General features: G+C 40.8%; 1 non-coding gene across 1 annotated transcript; it reads right to left on the bottom strand.

Moving 5' to 3' along the window:
- Positions 1–3,518: 3,518 nt before the first annotated feature.
- On the bottom strand, positions 3,519–3,622 carry LOC148564164 (small nucleolar RNA R71). The gene has a single exon (XR_015885491.1). It is a non-coding gene; the product is annotated as a small nucleolar RNA R71 (small nucleolar RNA).
- Between the last annotated feature and the right edge of the window lie 10,935 nt (positions 3,623–14,557).

Genomic DNA, 14,557 nt, shown 5'->3' with positions numbered 1-14,557 from the left:
TCTCTTTCTATATCTTTTTGTGTTGACAAAGCCCCGGGTAGCTAAAAAGAAAGCCTCTTGGATTTCTTTCCGAGCTACTCAAGGGAAGAAAGTGTTTTCTATGTATGATGAGTCTTTCCGTGATTTCAAGAATTATTACTTCAAGGTCCGAGCTATTGAGGATGTTCGGCCTTTCTTTTTAGATGAAAATAATGAACCCACATTTTCGTTGTCGTGGCAAAAGGACCTAGTAGTTATTAAGTATTCTTGGGAGAGCTTGAGCGAGTTAGAACAAGCTGTTGTTGGTGTTTTAAAGGAGAACTGGGAAGAGCCTCCTCATCTGGACACGAAGAGGTTTTTAGGAGATTGATGCCAGGGCATCTTGGCCAGTTTCACTGACCTTTTCTTTACTGTTTTTAGGTTAGTTTCATGCATTCCCTTAGGATATAAGCTAGTTTTGGTTAGATATTCACTTACACCTTGATTCAAGCATACATTGTGCATTTTACATTATTTCATGAGGATTTTGCATGAGTTTAGTGACAAATTGTATGCTGCATTGCCCATGACTTGGACTAGAACTTTGATGCACTCTATTGCTTGATTTCAGGACCAAAGGAAGCAAGGAATGGGAGGTAACTTGCAAAGTTAATGAGAAAAGTGATTGCCAATAATGCTCTCAAAGCCATCATTGACCACGTTAAGAGTCACGTTAACTAAGTTAACGTGAACTCTAATGTGGAGAGGGGAAGTTGAACCAACGTTAGTGACACTTAACATTGTCACTAACGTTGGCAAATGCTCATAAGTGGCCACGTTAGAGTCCACGTTAACTTAGTTAACGTGGCCTCTAACGTTAAAAGGGGGAAGAAACGCCAACGTTAGTGACATTCAACATTGTCACTAACGTTGGCCTAAGGAGAAACATACCACGTTAACTCCCACGTTAACTTGGTTAACGTGGAAGCTAACGTGTGAAAAATAGGGTGATGGCCAACGTTAGTAACACTCAACATTGTCACTAACGTTGGAAGGAGCCACACAAGCCACTAAGATCCACGTTAACTCCCACGTTAACTTAGTTAACGTGAAAACTAACGTTCATGAGTGAATGATGAGCCAACGTTAGTGACACCCAACATTGTCACTAACGTTGGGGATGGCTAAGCATGGCCACATTAGAAGCCACGTTAACCTAGTTAACGTAGACTCTAACGTGAGACATAGGGGCACCTTGGAACGTTAGTGACAATGTTGAGTGTCACTAACGTTCTCGAAGGATGGCAAGCCCACGTTAAAGAGCCACGTTAACTAAGTTAACGTGGGCTCTAACGTGGGAACAAAGGGGGCTTTTCAAAGTTATTGGGAATGTTAAGTCCCAATAACGTGTGCGAAGGACTTAGAGGCAACGTTAGTGGCAACGTTTGTGCCACTAACGTTGAAGTTAACGTGGCTTTTACTTAGGAACGTTAGTGAGAAAGTTGATTGTCACTAACGTTCTCGAACTCATATTTTCACTAAACGTTAACACCCCTAACGTCCTGAGCTAAAGTCTCTGCCCACTTCACGCTTTCTCTCTGCAAGTAAAGCCAAGCCCAAATGAAGAAGAGAACTGCTTCAAACTCAATATCCAAAGGCCCAAGACTTAAAGAGCCAACTAGAAGCTGAGAAAAGTAGTATATATAGGAGTAGCTTTGAATTGTTTAGGGAGTTCTAGAAGTTGGAAAAGAGAACTACTCTATGTATTTTACCTACTCTGCATTTTCTAGTTTTATGATGTATTCTCTATCTTTGTTTTCATTTTCTAGAGCTATGAACAACTAAACCCCTTTCATTGGGTTAGGGAGCTCTGTTGTAAGTTGATGGATCACTACTAGTTTTCATTATTCTTCTTCTCTCTTTTCTCTTGATTTTACTTGAAAGCTTTCGATCTTCATCCAATTGGGTAGCTATCTTAGAAAAGGAGCTGTTCAGACTTGGATCTCTTCTGAACTTTGAAAGAGGAATGAAGAGATCAAGCTAGAAGTGCTTTCTCATGCTGGACCAAATTGGGTTTGGATAGATATGTGACTATAATCCTCTCAATACCTGGTTTGGGAAATGCATGTGGTATAATCAGTGACCACACTTCATCTCTTCTCATGAACAATTGACCAAGGAATTGGCTATTGATCAAGATTTGAGAGATTGAATTGCGAGAAATTGTAATTCAATCAATTAAGATTGCCAAGGAGATCAATGAGTGCATTGATTGAGGAAGAGATGAAAATAAACTTGATCCGGAGAGTTGCAACATCTCCTAAGCCCAATGAACTCCCCATCTCTGATCTTACCCATTCTCTTTAATTTCTTCTATTTACTTTTATGAGCAAATCCCCCATTCCCATTTACAATTCTGCAATTTACTTTCAGTCATTTACTTCCAGTCCTTTAATTCTAGCATTTACTTTTCTGTTATTTATATTCCCGCCATTTTATTTTCTGCAACTCTCAACCCAAATTCTAGATTCACTCAACTAGAACATTCTTCTAATTAAAGTTGCTTGATCAATCAATCCCTGTGGGATTCGACCTCACTCTATTGTGAGTTTTTACTTGACGACAAATTCGGTACACTTGCCAAAGGAGATTTGTTGAGAGACAGTTTCCACCCGCATCAAGTTTATGGCGCCGTTGTCGGGGATTGATTGTGCATCAACAATGATTAAATTGGAAGATCACTAGATTGAGCATTTTTACTTTGTGAATTTCATTTTCTGTTTGAGTGATTTACTTTCTGTTTTAGTTAAACTTCTTCCCTTCTCCCTCTACTCTTTTGTTTTTCTTTGTTATTTTTAATTCTGTTTGCTATTCCACTAACTGTTTGATATATTGCATCACCCACAACTAACAGTAATTCTGACAAAAATACTTTCTGCACCTATCTTTTTTTGCTTGCACTTGTTGGTTGTATTACAGGGAGAAGAAGCAGGGCTTCAACTTCCTTTGATTCTGAACCTGAGAGGACCTTCCTTAGATTAAGGAGGGAGGCAAGAGGAAAGAAAGTGGTTGGTGCTGAGGAAGAGGAGGAATTCTTTGAACCAAACATGGAAGACAACATGGAAAACCATCATGAAGAAGAGGATCACAACCATGGGGGAGGAGGTAGAGCAAATCATGCTGGGAAGGATAGAAGAATTTTGGGCTCTTACATCAATCCAAACCCAGGCAATTGTGGAAGTAGCATCCAAAAGCCAACAATCCATGCCAACAACTTTGAACTTAAACCACAGCTCATCACCCTTGTTCAGAACAACTGTTTGTTTGGAGGAGGTGTTCAAGAAGACCCCAATCAATATTTAACCACCTTCCTAAGAATATGTGACACAGTGAAGTCTAATGGTGTTCATCCTGACGCCTATAGACTGCTCTTATTTCCATTCTCACTCAGGGACAAGGCAGCCAAGTGGCTGGAATCTTTCCCAAGGGAAAGCTTGACAACTTGGGAAGACGTGGTGAACAAATTCTTAGCAAGATTTTACCCTCCTCAAAGAATCAATAGGCTGAGAGCTGAGGTCCAAACTTTCAGGCAACAAGATGGTAAGACTTTGTATGAAGCATGGGAGAGATTTAAGGACCTCACAAGGAGGTGTCCACCTGACATGTTCAACGAATGGGTGCAGCTGCACATTTTCTATGAAGGGCTCTCTTATGAGTCAAAGAAGGCCGTAGACCATTCATCCAGAGGATCCTTGAACAAGAAGAAAACCATTGAGGAGGCTATAGATGTCATTGAAACAGTAGCAGAGAACGACTACTTCTATGCTTCCGAAAGAGGGAACACAAGAGAAGTAATGGAGCTAAACAATGTAGATGCTCTGTTGGCCCAAAACAAGCTCATTACCCAGCAGCTGGCTGACCTCACCAAGAAGATGGAGAGGAACCAAGTAGCAGCAATCTCAACTTCATCAACAACCCAAGAAGGAGTGAATGAAGAAGCAAAGGGTAGTCAGGAGCAAGCCAACTACATTGGGAATTCACCAAGGCAAAACTATGATCCATACTCCAAGAACTACAACCCTGGATGGAGAAACCACCAAAACTTTGGGTGGGGAAGTTAGCAAGATCAAAACCAAGACCAGAGACGTTACAACTCCAACAACAATGCAGCTCACTAGCAATTCACACAGAGGACATCTCAACACCCCCACAACAACACTTCTCCATACGCTTATCAAAACCAAAACAGCACATCTGCTCCAAATCACCCATCAATTGATGACAAGCTCTCTAAGATTGAAACCTTACTTGAAGGAATATGCCAAGAGATTCAAGAAAATAAGGTGTTCAAAGAGGAGGTGCAAGCCAATATTAAGAACCAGGGAGAGACCATTAGGAAGCTGGAATTCCAGGTGGGATATTTTACTGAGAAGATTCCCAAACCTACTGATAGCTTCCCAAGTGACACGGAGAAAAACCCCAAAGGAGAAGTAAAGAAAGTAAGATGGGAAGATTGCAAAATGGTCACTACAAGTGATCAAGAGACTGAAGACAAGCAAGGAAAACTTTTCGAACAACCTGAAGACAACTCAACAAAGAAGGAGGATAGAGATCACCAAGAACCAGAAATCTCACAACAAGAGCTGCTGAAGCTCTATGCACCCTTCCCTCAACTGCTCAATGGTGCTGTGGGAAAGAGAATATACTCAAGGTTCCTAGACTTGTTTGCATCTCTGCATGTAAACATACCATTCATCAAGGTAATTCAATAAATGCCTGCATTCATCAAGTATATGAAGGAACTTCTTCCCAGGAAAAGCTCACTCAAAGGAGGCCAGACTATAGTGATGAAAAAGGAATGTAGTGCCCTTATTCAACCTGAGTTGCCTACAAAAAGAAGAGACCCAGGGAGCTTTCACATCCCTTGTGCCATAGGTGAAACTATGTTCGATAGAGCACTATGTGATTTGGGGGCCAGCATCAACTTACTGCCACTATCCCTGGTGAAGAGGCTGCAGATCAATGAGATAATGCCCACAGATGTAATCATCAGAATGGCTGACAAAACTCAAAAGCAAGCAATAGGAGTGGTGGAAAATGTGTTACTAAAGGTTGGGAAATACTTTCTCCCAACAGACTTTGTCATCCTGGACATGGAAGAGAGTCACACTCACCCAATCATATTGGGAAGACCATTCCTAGCTACAGCCAGAGCACTTATCGATGTAGAGAAAGGGGAGCTAATATTGAGAATCCATGATGAACGACTCAGCTTCAATGTTTTCAAACTCTCACAAGAAACAGATCAAGAGGACAAGGAACTAAGCACAGATGATAATGAGACACTGAAAGAGGAGACAAGCACTGAAGCACAGCCAGCTCATTCTGAGACCCCCTTAATTGATAAACAAGGAAAACAGCAATTACCACAGCTCAAGGAAAAGTTGGAAGAACCTAAACCTCTAGAGGCAGGTAAAGACAGCATCATAACTCCTTTAGAAAAAGAGGTCACCAAGGGCAAGGCAACCTCAAAAGAAACAATGAAGAAGGTACCAAGGAGGTGGAGGAACAAGAAGATCCCTACGGAAGACTTCTCTCCAGGGGATAGAGTTATCTCAGCTTACTTCCCAGATATTCCCCCTAATCTCCCCACTGTACCATCTCAGTTACCTAAGGTCTTCACTATCAACAGAGTTCTCTCCCTGGAACATGTAGAAATCATTGATCCAACCAATAGATATAAGTCCACAGCAAGAGGGGTGGACTTTAAGCACTACCAACCACCCTGATGAGGGAAAAACATCAAGCTAGTGACGCTAAAGAAGCGCTTCATGGGAGGCAACCCATGTTTTATATGTTTTTAGAAAATAGTAAATAAATCAATGTTTATGAATTTCAACCCAAACTTGACAAACACTTGGTGAAATCTTTATCATGCAGTATATAGTGAAGAACAAGTTTGGTGTTCAAAGCAGAACTCTTGGAGCTTTGAACAAAACTTTTCATCACAGTGCTCCAAACTAAGTTTGGTGTCACCCCATGGTGCCATCAATCTGCCTATAAGGATACAAGAGTAGTTAGTTAGTTGAAGTTCATAAATAAACAAACTCTTTTACTTCTCTTTATTATTCTAGCCGTAGAGTTTGATTTTTTATGATATTAATTTTCTTATTTTAAATCTTTATAGGAAAAAAGGAAAAGAGCATTGAAGGGGATTGATTGGATAATTAAATGGGGGGAGATTCCGCCACTTAATGAAGAGCACTACACACATGTCTCAAGAGGGAACGCATGGGGAAACATTGCCATGCAATATTGGAGAAGGAAGACCCTTGAAGACCGAACCAATCACTCTCATTAAGTGATAATCCTTGTCCTTCCTTCATACACAACCCCAACCGTCCATCACGCAACAATCCTTGCAATCCACGTCTTCCATCCACTCATGATCTCCCTATATAAGTGAACCTTAGTGCGTGCTCATTCCTCACACTCAAATTCCCACTCTCCACACTTCATACTTTCGGCTTGCTCAACCCCCTTCATCACACTCTGTCCTAGCCAACCTATTTCTCATTTATCCGTATCGTCCAACCCCCCTCAAAACAGCAATTAAATTCATGGCATCATCAAGCTCAAAGAGGAAAAAGAGGAAGGAACCCATGGAGAGTGTTCCTTTCGATGAGAAGAGATTCAAAACTGCCTTTCATGCACGTGAATTCGAACGGATAAGGGCCAGAAAGATATTGCCGGAGTTAATCTTCCAAATCAATGCAAATGAGTCACCACAGATTCTGGAGAAAATCGAACAGAGGGGGTGGCAATTGCTCACAAGTCCAGAGGGGAAGATCAATGGAAACCTCATCAAAGAATTTTATGCAAATGTAGTAAGAGAAGATAAGACCAAGGCCCTAACTTTCAAAAGTTACGTGAGAGGAAAGGAGGTGGACTTCAGCCCAAATGCCATAACAAGAGCTCTTCACCTGAAATCACCTCATTTTGATGAGGCCAGTTATCAGGCAAGGATAAGTAGAAGCCCTGATAATGATGAGCTCTCAGAGATAGTGTCAGACATCTGTGTTATAGCAGCTGACTGGGAGAGGTACACAGATGGGAGACCCAAGTTCATTAAGAGGGGAGACCTGAGCCTTGAAGCCAAGGGGTGGTTTGAACTCGTAAGGAGGTCGATTCTACCAGCTGCAAATAATTCAGAGGTAAACATCAATCGAGCTACTATGGTGCATTGCTTAATACAGGGTGGGGAAATCAATGTAAATGAGCTCATCGCCGAGGGGATTCAAGATTCGGCTGAGAAGGTTGATTCAGGTGCCAGGCTTTGGTACCCCAGCACCATTCTCCGCTTGTGCAACAAGGCCAAGGTAGTATTTGAGGACAGCAATCCAGACTGGGTGAACCCAGGGAGGCCAGTTACACTTGAGCGATTGGTTTATACTACACCTGCTCAGCAACAAAGAAGGCCACAAATAGGAAAACCAAAAGCAAAAGAAGGAGTTCACCAAGAGGAACCTCATCAGGGAGAATATCAACAAGGAGAGTATTCTGATCCAGCCAACTTGAACATGAGTAACCTTCTAAGAGCCATTGAGGATTTGGGGATGAGACATATGGAAGGACAAGATCAAATACTGAACCTTCAATCCAACTGGCTGAGCCAACAAGAAGCATGGCAAAAACAACAAATGGAGCAGCAGCAGGAACACTACTCCCAGCTCACTCAAGCCATCAACCAAGTAAAATGAGAGGCAAGAGCTTCAAGAGAAGAACTTGCAAGAGCTCAACCAGTGGCAAATAGCCCAAATGAAAACTTTCAATGAGTTCAGTGTACTCAATGAAGGAAGGCAACTACATAGGGAGGAGTTCTATGTAAACACTCAAGCCAAGTTGAATTACATGTCTAATCATTTGCATCATCTCCACTATGCTATTCCCACATATGATGAGGTCCAAAAAGAATTGGTAGAGCAAGAAGAAGGGAAGGTGAAACAGCAGAAAGAAGAACTAAAGAAGAAGATGGAAGATACTGGCTTCTGGAAGAAGCTGCTTGGAAAAGGCAAGGAAAGTGGAAGTACGAGCACTCAAGAGAGACACAATGAGGACAAGAAAGGAGGGGAGCAGGGGCATCCACATGAATGAAAGGTGGTGGAGTTCTTTTTAGTCCATTGTTTTCTATGCTTTAAATAAGGAAGATCTTGTATGAAATAGAACTTGCTTCCATGTTATGTTTAAACCCTTTTCAATTCTGTCTTTTAAGTTTTTGATATTGAAGAAGGTCTCTGTGTGCTAGTCTTTATGTCACTGCATCTTTACTTTACTTACTTATATGATTGTCCCTTTAAATCAAATGAAAAGAGAATGAGTGTTTTCAAAAGACCAGAGTGGAGTTCATACTATGGAGTACGTTCATGAGTTTGTGGTATGATCATAAGTTAGCTAAGTTGGTTCAACCATAAGGTGGGATGACAACTATCTGGCCTAAATACTTTGCTTTGAATATACTCATGAGACTAAGTATATGAAAAGATCCTAATAAGAGAAAGAGAAAAGAATAATGAAAGTGGAAAAACAAAAGAAAATGAGTAAGCAATAAGGCTAGGCACCAATGGTTTTGATCTTAAGATATGTGTCTGTGGTGTTCCTGTGTGAGGGATCTACTTGGATGAATAAGCTCTTAGGGGTGCCTTATCACTTGGTAACTTGGGTTAACTAACTCGGGATTATCAGTTGAAAGTCCATTATCAAGAGTAACCCTCACTACAGAGCACTTAGTAACCCAAAGAGGTGCTGGACACTGATGCGCAGAAAACTTGTCTCTCAACAAATCTCCCTTCGGCAAGTGTACCGAATTTGTCGTCAAGTAAAAACTCACAATAGAGTGAGGTCGAATCCCACAGGGATTGATTGATCAAGCAACTTTAATTAGATGAATGTTCTAGTTGAGCGAATCCAGAATTTGGGTTAAGAGTTGCAGAAAATAAAATGGCAGGAATGTAAATAACAGAAAAGTAAATGCTAGAATTAAAAGACTGGAAGTAAATGACTGAAAATAAATTGTAGAATTGTAAATGGGAATGGGGAATTTGCTCATAAAAGTAAATAGCAGAAATTAAAGAGAATGGGTAAGATCAGAGATGGGGAGTTCATTGGGCTTAGGAGATGTTGCAATTCTCCGGATCAAGTTCATTTTCATCTCTTCCTCAATCAATGCACTCATTGATCTCCTTGGCAATCTTAAGTGATTGAATTACAATTTCTTGCAATTCAATCTCTCAAATCTTGATCAATAGCCAATTCCTTGGTCAATTGCTCATGAGAAGAGATGAAGTATGGTCACTGATTATACCACATGCATTTCCCAAATCAAGTATTGAGAGGGTTATAGTCACATACCCATCCAAACCCAATTTGGTCCAGCATGAGAAAGTATTTCTAGCTTGATCTCTTCATTCCTCTTTCAAGGTTCAAAAGAGATCCAAGTTTGAATAGCTTCTTTTCCAAGATAACTACTCAATTGGATGAAGATCGAAAGCTTTCAAGTAAAATCAAGAGAAAAGATAGAAGAAGAATAATGAAAATTAGTATTGATCCATCAAATTACAACAGAGCTCCCTAACCCAATGAAAGGGGTTTAGTTGTTCATAGCTCTAGAAAATGAAAACAAAGATGGATAATACATCATAGAACTAGAAATTGTAGAGAAAGTAAAAATACAGAGAGTAGTTCTCTTTTTTCCCCTTCCAGAACTCCTATAATAATTCAAAGCTACTCCTATATATACTACTTCTCTCAGCTTCTAGTTGGCTCTTCAAGTCTTGGGCCTTTGGATCATTAGTTTGAAACAGTTCTCTTCTTCATTTGGGCTTGGCTTTACTTGCAGAGAGGAAATGTGAAGTGGGCAGAGACTTTAGCTTAGGACGTTAGGGGTGTTAACGTTTAATGAAAATATAAGTTCGAGAACGTTAGTGACAATCAACTTTCTCACTAACGTTACTAAGTAAAAGCCACGTTAACCTCAACGTTAGTGGCATAAACGTTGCCACTAACGTTGCCTCTAAATCCTTCGCACACGTTATTGAGACTTAACATTCCCAATAACTTTGAAAATCCCCCTTTGTTCCCACGTTAGAGTCCACGTTAACTTAGTTAACGTGGCTCTTTAACGTGGGCTTGCCATCCTTCGAGAACGTTAGTGACACTCAACATTGTCACTAACGTTCCAAGGTGGCCCTATGTCTCACGTTAGAGTCCACGTTAACTAGGTTAACATGGCTTCTAACGTGGCCATGCTTAGCCATCCCCAACGTTAGTGACAATGTTGAGTGTCACTAACGTTGGCCATTCTTTCACTCATCAACGTTAGCTTCCATGTTAACTAAGTTAACGTGGAAGTTAACGTGGCTCCTTAGGGGGTTGTGTGGTTGCTTACAACGTTAGTGACAATGTTGGGTGTCACTAACGTTGTCGACCATGCTTGCTTCTTACGTTAGCTCCCACGTTAACCAAGTTAACGTGGGAGTTAACGTGGTATGTTTCTCCTTAGGCCAACGTTAGTGACAATGTTGAATGTCACTAACGTTGGCGTTTCTCCCCCTTTCTAATATTAGAGGCCACATTAACTAAGTTAACGTGGACTCTAACGTGGCCACTTATGAGCATTTGCCAACTTTAGTGACAATGTTAAGTGTCACTAACGTTGGCTCAACTTCCCTTCTCCACGTTAGAGTTCACGTTAACTTAGTTAACGTGACTCTTAACGTGGTCAATGATGGCTTTGAGAGCGTTATTGGCAATCACTTTTCTTATTAACTTTGCAAGTTACCTCCCATTCATTGCTTCCTTTGGTCCTGAAATCAAGCAATAGAGCGCATCAAAGTTCTAGTCCAAGTCATGGGCAATGCAACATACAATTTGTCACTAAACTTATGCAAAATCCTCATGAAATAATGTAAAATGCACAATGTATGCTTGAATCAAGGTGTAAGTGAATATCTACCCAAAACTAGCTTATTTCCTAAGGAAATGCATGAAACTAACCTAAAAACAGTAAAGAAAAGGTCAGTGAAACTGGCCAAGTTGCCCTGGCATCACAACACCAAACTTAAAGCTTGCTTTTCCCTAAGCAAGTACTGGAACAAGAGAATGATGAATGGAATGCCAAGAGCAATGAGTCATTCTTGTGGAAGTCATATCACTGATTTTATGGTGGTTTCATGCATAGCAACTTAGGTTCATTCCTGGCTTTCAGACCTTTATCATGTCTTAAAACACTCAGTTTGCTTACATCCCATGAGACTTTTATTCATTAATCCCTTTATTGTCATTTCAGAGCTTATTGGTGTTCTTAGGTTAAGTGCTCTGTAAGGGGGCAACTTTTTAAGATAAGCTTTCAGCCAACACTCCCGAACCAGTTGGTTCAAGGTGCTAGGTGTTGAAGCACCCCTAAGGACTTACTCCCTCAAGTCTCTTCCCCATACATACACACCACAGGCATATAGTTCATTTATTTTCCTTCTTGAGACCTTGGTGTCCAGCACCTCTTTGGGTTACTAAATGCTCTGTGGTGAGGGTTACTCTTGATAATGGACTTTCAGCTGATAATCCCGGGTTAGTTAACCCAAGTTACCAGGTGATAAAGCACCCCTAAGAGCTTATTCATCCAAGTAGATCCCTCACACAGGAACACCACAGACACATATCTTAAGATAAAAACCATTGGTGCCTAGCCTTATTGCTTACTCTTTTTCTTTTGTTTTTCCACTTTCATTATTCTTTTCTCTTTCTCTTATTAGGATCTTGTCATATACTTAGTCTCATGAGTATATTCAAAGCAAAGTATTCAGGCCAGATAGTTGTCATCCCACCTTATGGTTGAACCAACTTAGCTAACTTATGATCATACCACAAACTCATGAATGTACTCCATAGTGTAAACTCCACTCTGGTTTTTTGAAACATAAACATTCTCTCTTCATTTTATTAAAAGGGATAAGCATACAAGTAAGTAAAGTAGGGATGCAGTGACATAAAGACTAGTGCACATAGACCTATTCAGAACTTAAAAGACAGAATTTAAAGAAAGTTTAAACATGACATAGAAGCAAGTTCTATTTCATACAAGATCTTCCTTATTTAAAGCATAGAAAACATGGACCAAAAAGAACTCCACCACCTGTCATTCATGTGGATGTCCATGCTCTTTTCCTTGCTTGTCCTCCTTGTTTCCTCTTGCATTTCCTCGCATCCGTGCCAATCTTGCTTGCTTCCAATCCTCAAGTGCCTTCCTCACTGACTCATGACTCTCTTCCACTCTTTGTCTTTCCTTTCGTGCTAATTCATCCTTCATTTCGTCATACCTGGTTATTCCTGGATGCAATATTGGCAGCTGTCCCACTAAGTAGCCGAGCCTAGCTTGAGTGTTTATGTGATGTCCTGTTTCGCTCATGTAAACTCCTTCTGCGAATGCCCTTTGCTCGTCCAATAGTTCTGCCTGTTCTATTTGTCTTCGATGCATCTCATGTATGTGTGCCCCTTGATGTGCTTGGATGTTGATTAGCCTCTGGGTGGATTCTTGTTGCTCATTTTGCCTTTGTTCCATCCTGTTGAATGTTTTTCCCCATTGTTGTCCTTGACTTAGTTGCTGTTCCATCATTTGCCTTTGCCACTCACCTTGATGAGTCATCCATCTTGAGAGTGTTTCCTCTTGCTGCCCCATCATCTGTAGTTGAAGCTCCTTCTGTGCTCCTTGGCTTTCCAAATATTGTCTAGACAAGCCATCGATGGCCTCCTGCAACTGGTGCATGTCCAAGGTCTGTTGTGCTTGACCCTCTAAGACTTGTCCTTCCACTACTTGAGGGGCTGTCCTTTTCCTTTGCTTCCGCTGAGGCAAAGGGAATGCTGCAGCATTCATCCTTCGTACAGTTATTGGGATGTCTTCCTTTATCCACATGGGGTTCTCATCTTCAAAAACTACCCCAGCTTTCTTGCATATTCGGTAAATAGTGCTGGGGTAACCTAACGTTCCTCTTGAGTCGCTTTTCTCTGCCATCTTTCTGATACCTTCAGCTATAAGTTCATGAACCTTGATTTCTCCTCCCTTCAGTATACAGTGCACCATTGTGGCTCTCTTGACATTCACCTCCGAGTTGTTTGCAGCTGGGAGAATAGACCTTCTCACTAGCTCAAACCACCCCTTGGCCTCAGGAGTGAGATCTGTTCTCTTGATGAACTTTGGTTTATTTCCCGCACCCCTTTCCCAGTCAGCTCCTGGTACATAAATATCTTGCAGAATCTGGTCATAACTGGGGTTGTCCAATCTTGAGTGATAGCTTTCTTCTTCAAACTGTATAGACCGTAACTTTAATGCCCTCATGACACTCATGGGACCAAAGTCCACCATCTTTCCTCTCACAAAGCTTGTGTACGACTCATCCTTCTTATCATATCGAACCGCATTTGCATAAAATTCTCTTATGAGGTTTGCATTCACCTTAATGACCGGGTCAGTGAGGAGCTCCCATCTTCTCCTTTCAATCTTCTCTGTGATTTTGGGGCACTCAGTCTTTTTAACTTGAAATCCCAGCTCATAAATGATTTCCTTATCAACCATCCACCCGTATTGCATTGCATGATGCAAGCTTCTAAATCTCTTTTCATCATATGGGTGTTCTTCCATGGGTTCCTTTCCCTTCCTTCTTTTAGAACCCAAAGACGCCATGAATGATAGTTAATATGTGAAGGTGGAAAAGTTGTGGAGATTTTTGGTTGTTTAAGGTTTTATTGCGATGAAGAGAGTGAGGTGGGAAAAAGATTTTTAATGGGGTAGGGAGTGTCTTGTACCGAAATGGAGAGTGGTGAAGATTGGGTAATGACAATGAAAGTGGGTACGGAACAAGGGTCATTATATAGAGAAGTTGTGAGAGAATGGAGGGTGTGGATTGATTGAGTGGTTGCTTGATGGACGGTTGGGGTGATGCATGGATAAAAGACAAGGATCCTTACTTTATGAATGAGATTGCTCGGTCTTTTAGGAATTTCATTTTTCCCATGTTGCATGGCAATATTTTCCAATGTATTCCCTTTTTAAAACAAGTGTGTAGCCCTTCCTTTTGTGGTGTTCGATCCTTCTTTGTTTAGTTGTCCAATCCATCCCTTTTTATGCTTCTTTTCTTTTCCTATAAAGATTTAAAATAGGGAAATTAATATCATAAAAATCAAACTCTACGGCTAGAATAATAAAGAGAAGAAAGAAAAGAGTTTGTTTATTTATGAATTTCAACTAACTAACTACTTGTGTATCCTTATGCATTTTGGTGGCACCATCGGGTGACACCAAACTTAGTTTGAAGCAATGTGATGAAAAGTTTTGTTCAAAGCCCCCAAGACTGGCATGCATCTTGGTTTGCTTTGAACACCAAACTTGTTCTTCACTATATACTGCATGATAAAGATTTCACCAAGTGTTTGTCAAGTTTGGGTTGAAATTCATAAACATTGATTTATTCATTATTTTAAAAACATATAAAACATGGGTTTCCTCCCATGAAGCGCTTCTTTAGCGTCACTAGCTTGACGTTTTTCCCTC

This window comes from Arachis ipaensis, chromosome B5, assembly GCF_059453495.1.
Source record: "Arachis ipaensis isolate K30076 ecotype BB chromosome B5, ASM5945349v1, whole genome shotgun sequence".
Classification (NCBI taxonomy): Eukaryota; Viridiplantae; Streptophyta; class Magnoliopsida; order Fabales; family Fabaceae; genus Arachis; species Arachis ipaensis.
The sequence above is the reverse complement of the archived record's forward strand: the minus strand, read 5'-3'. Positions and strand labels throughout refer to the sequence as shown.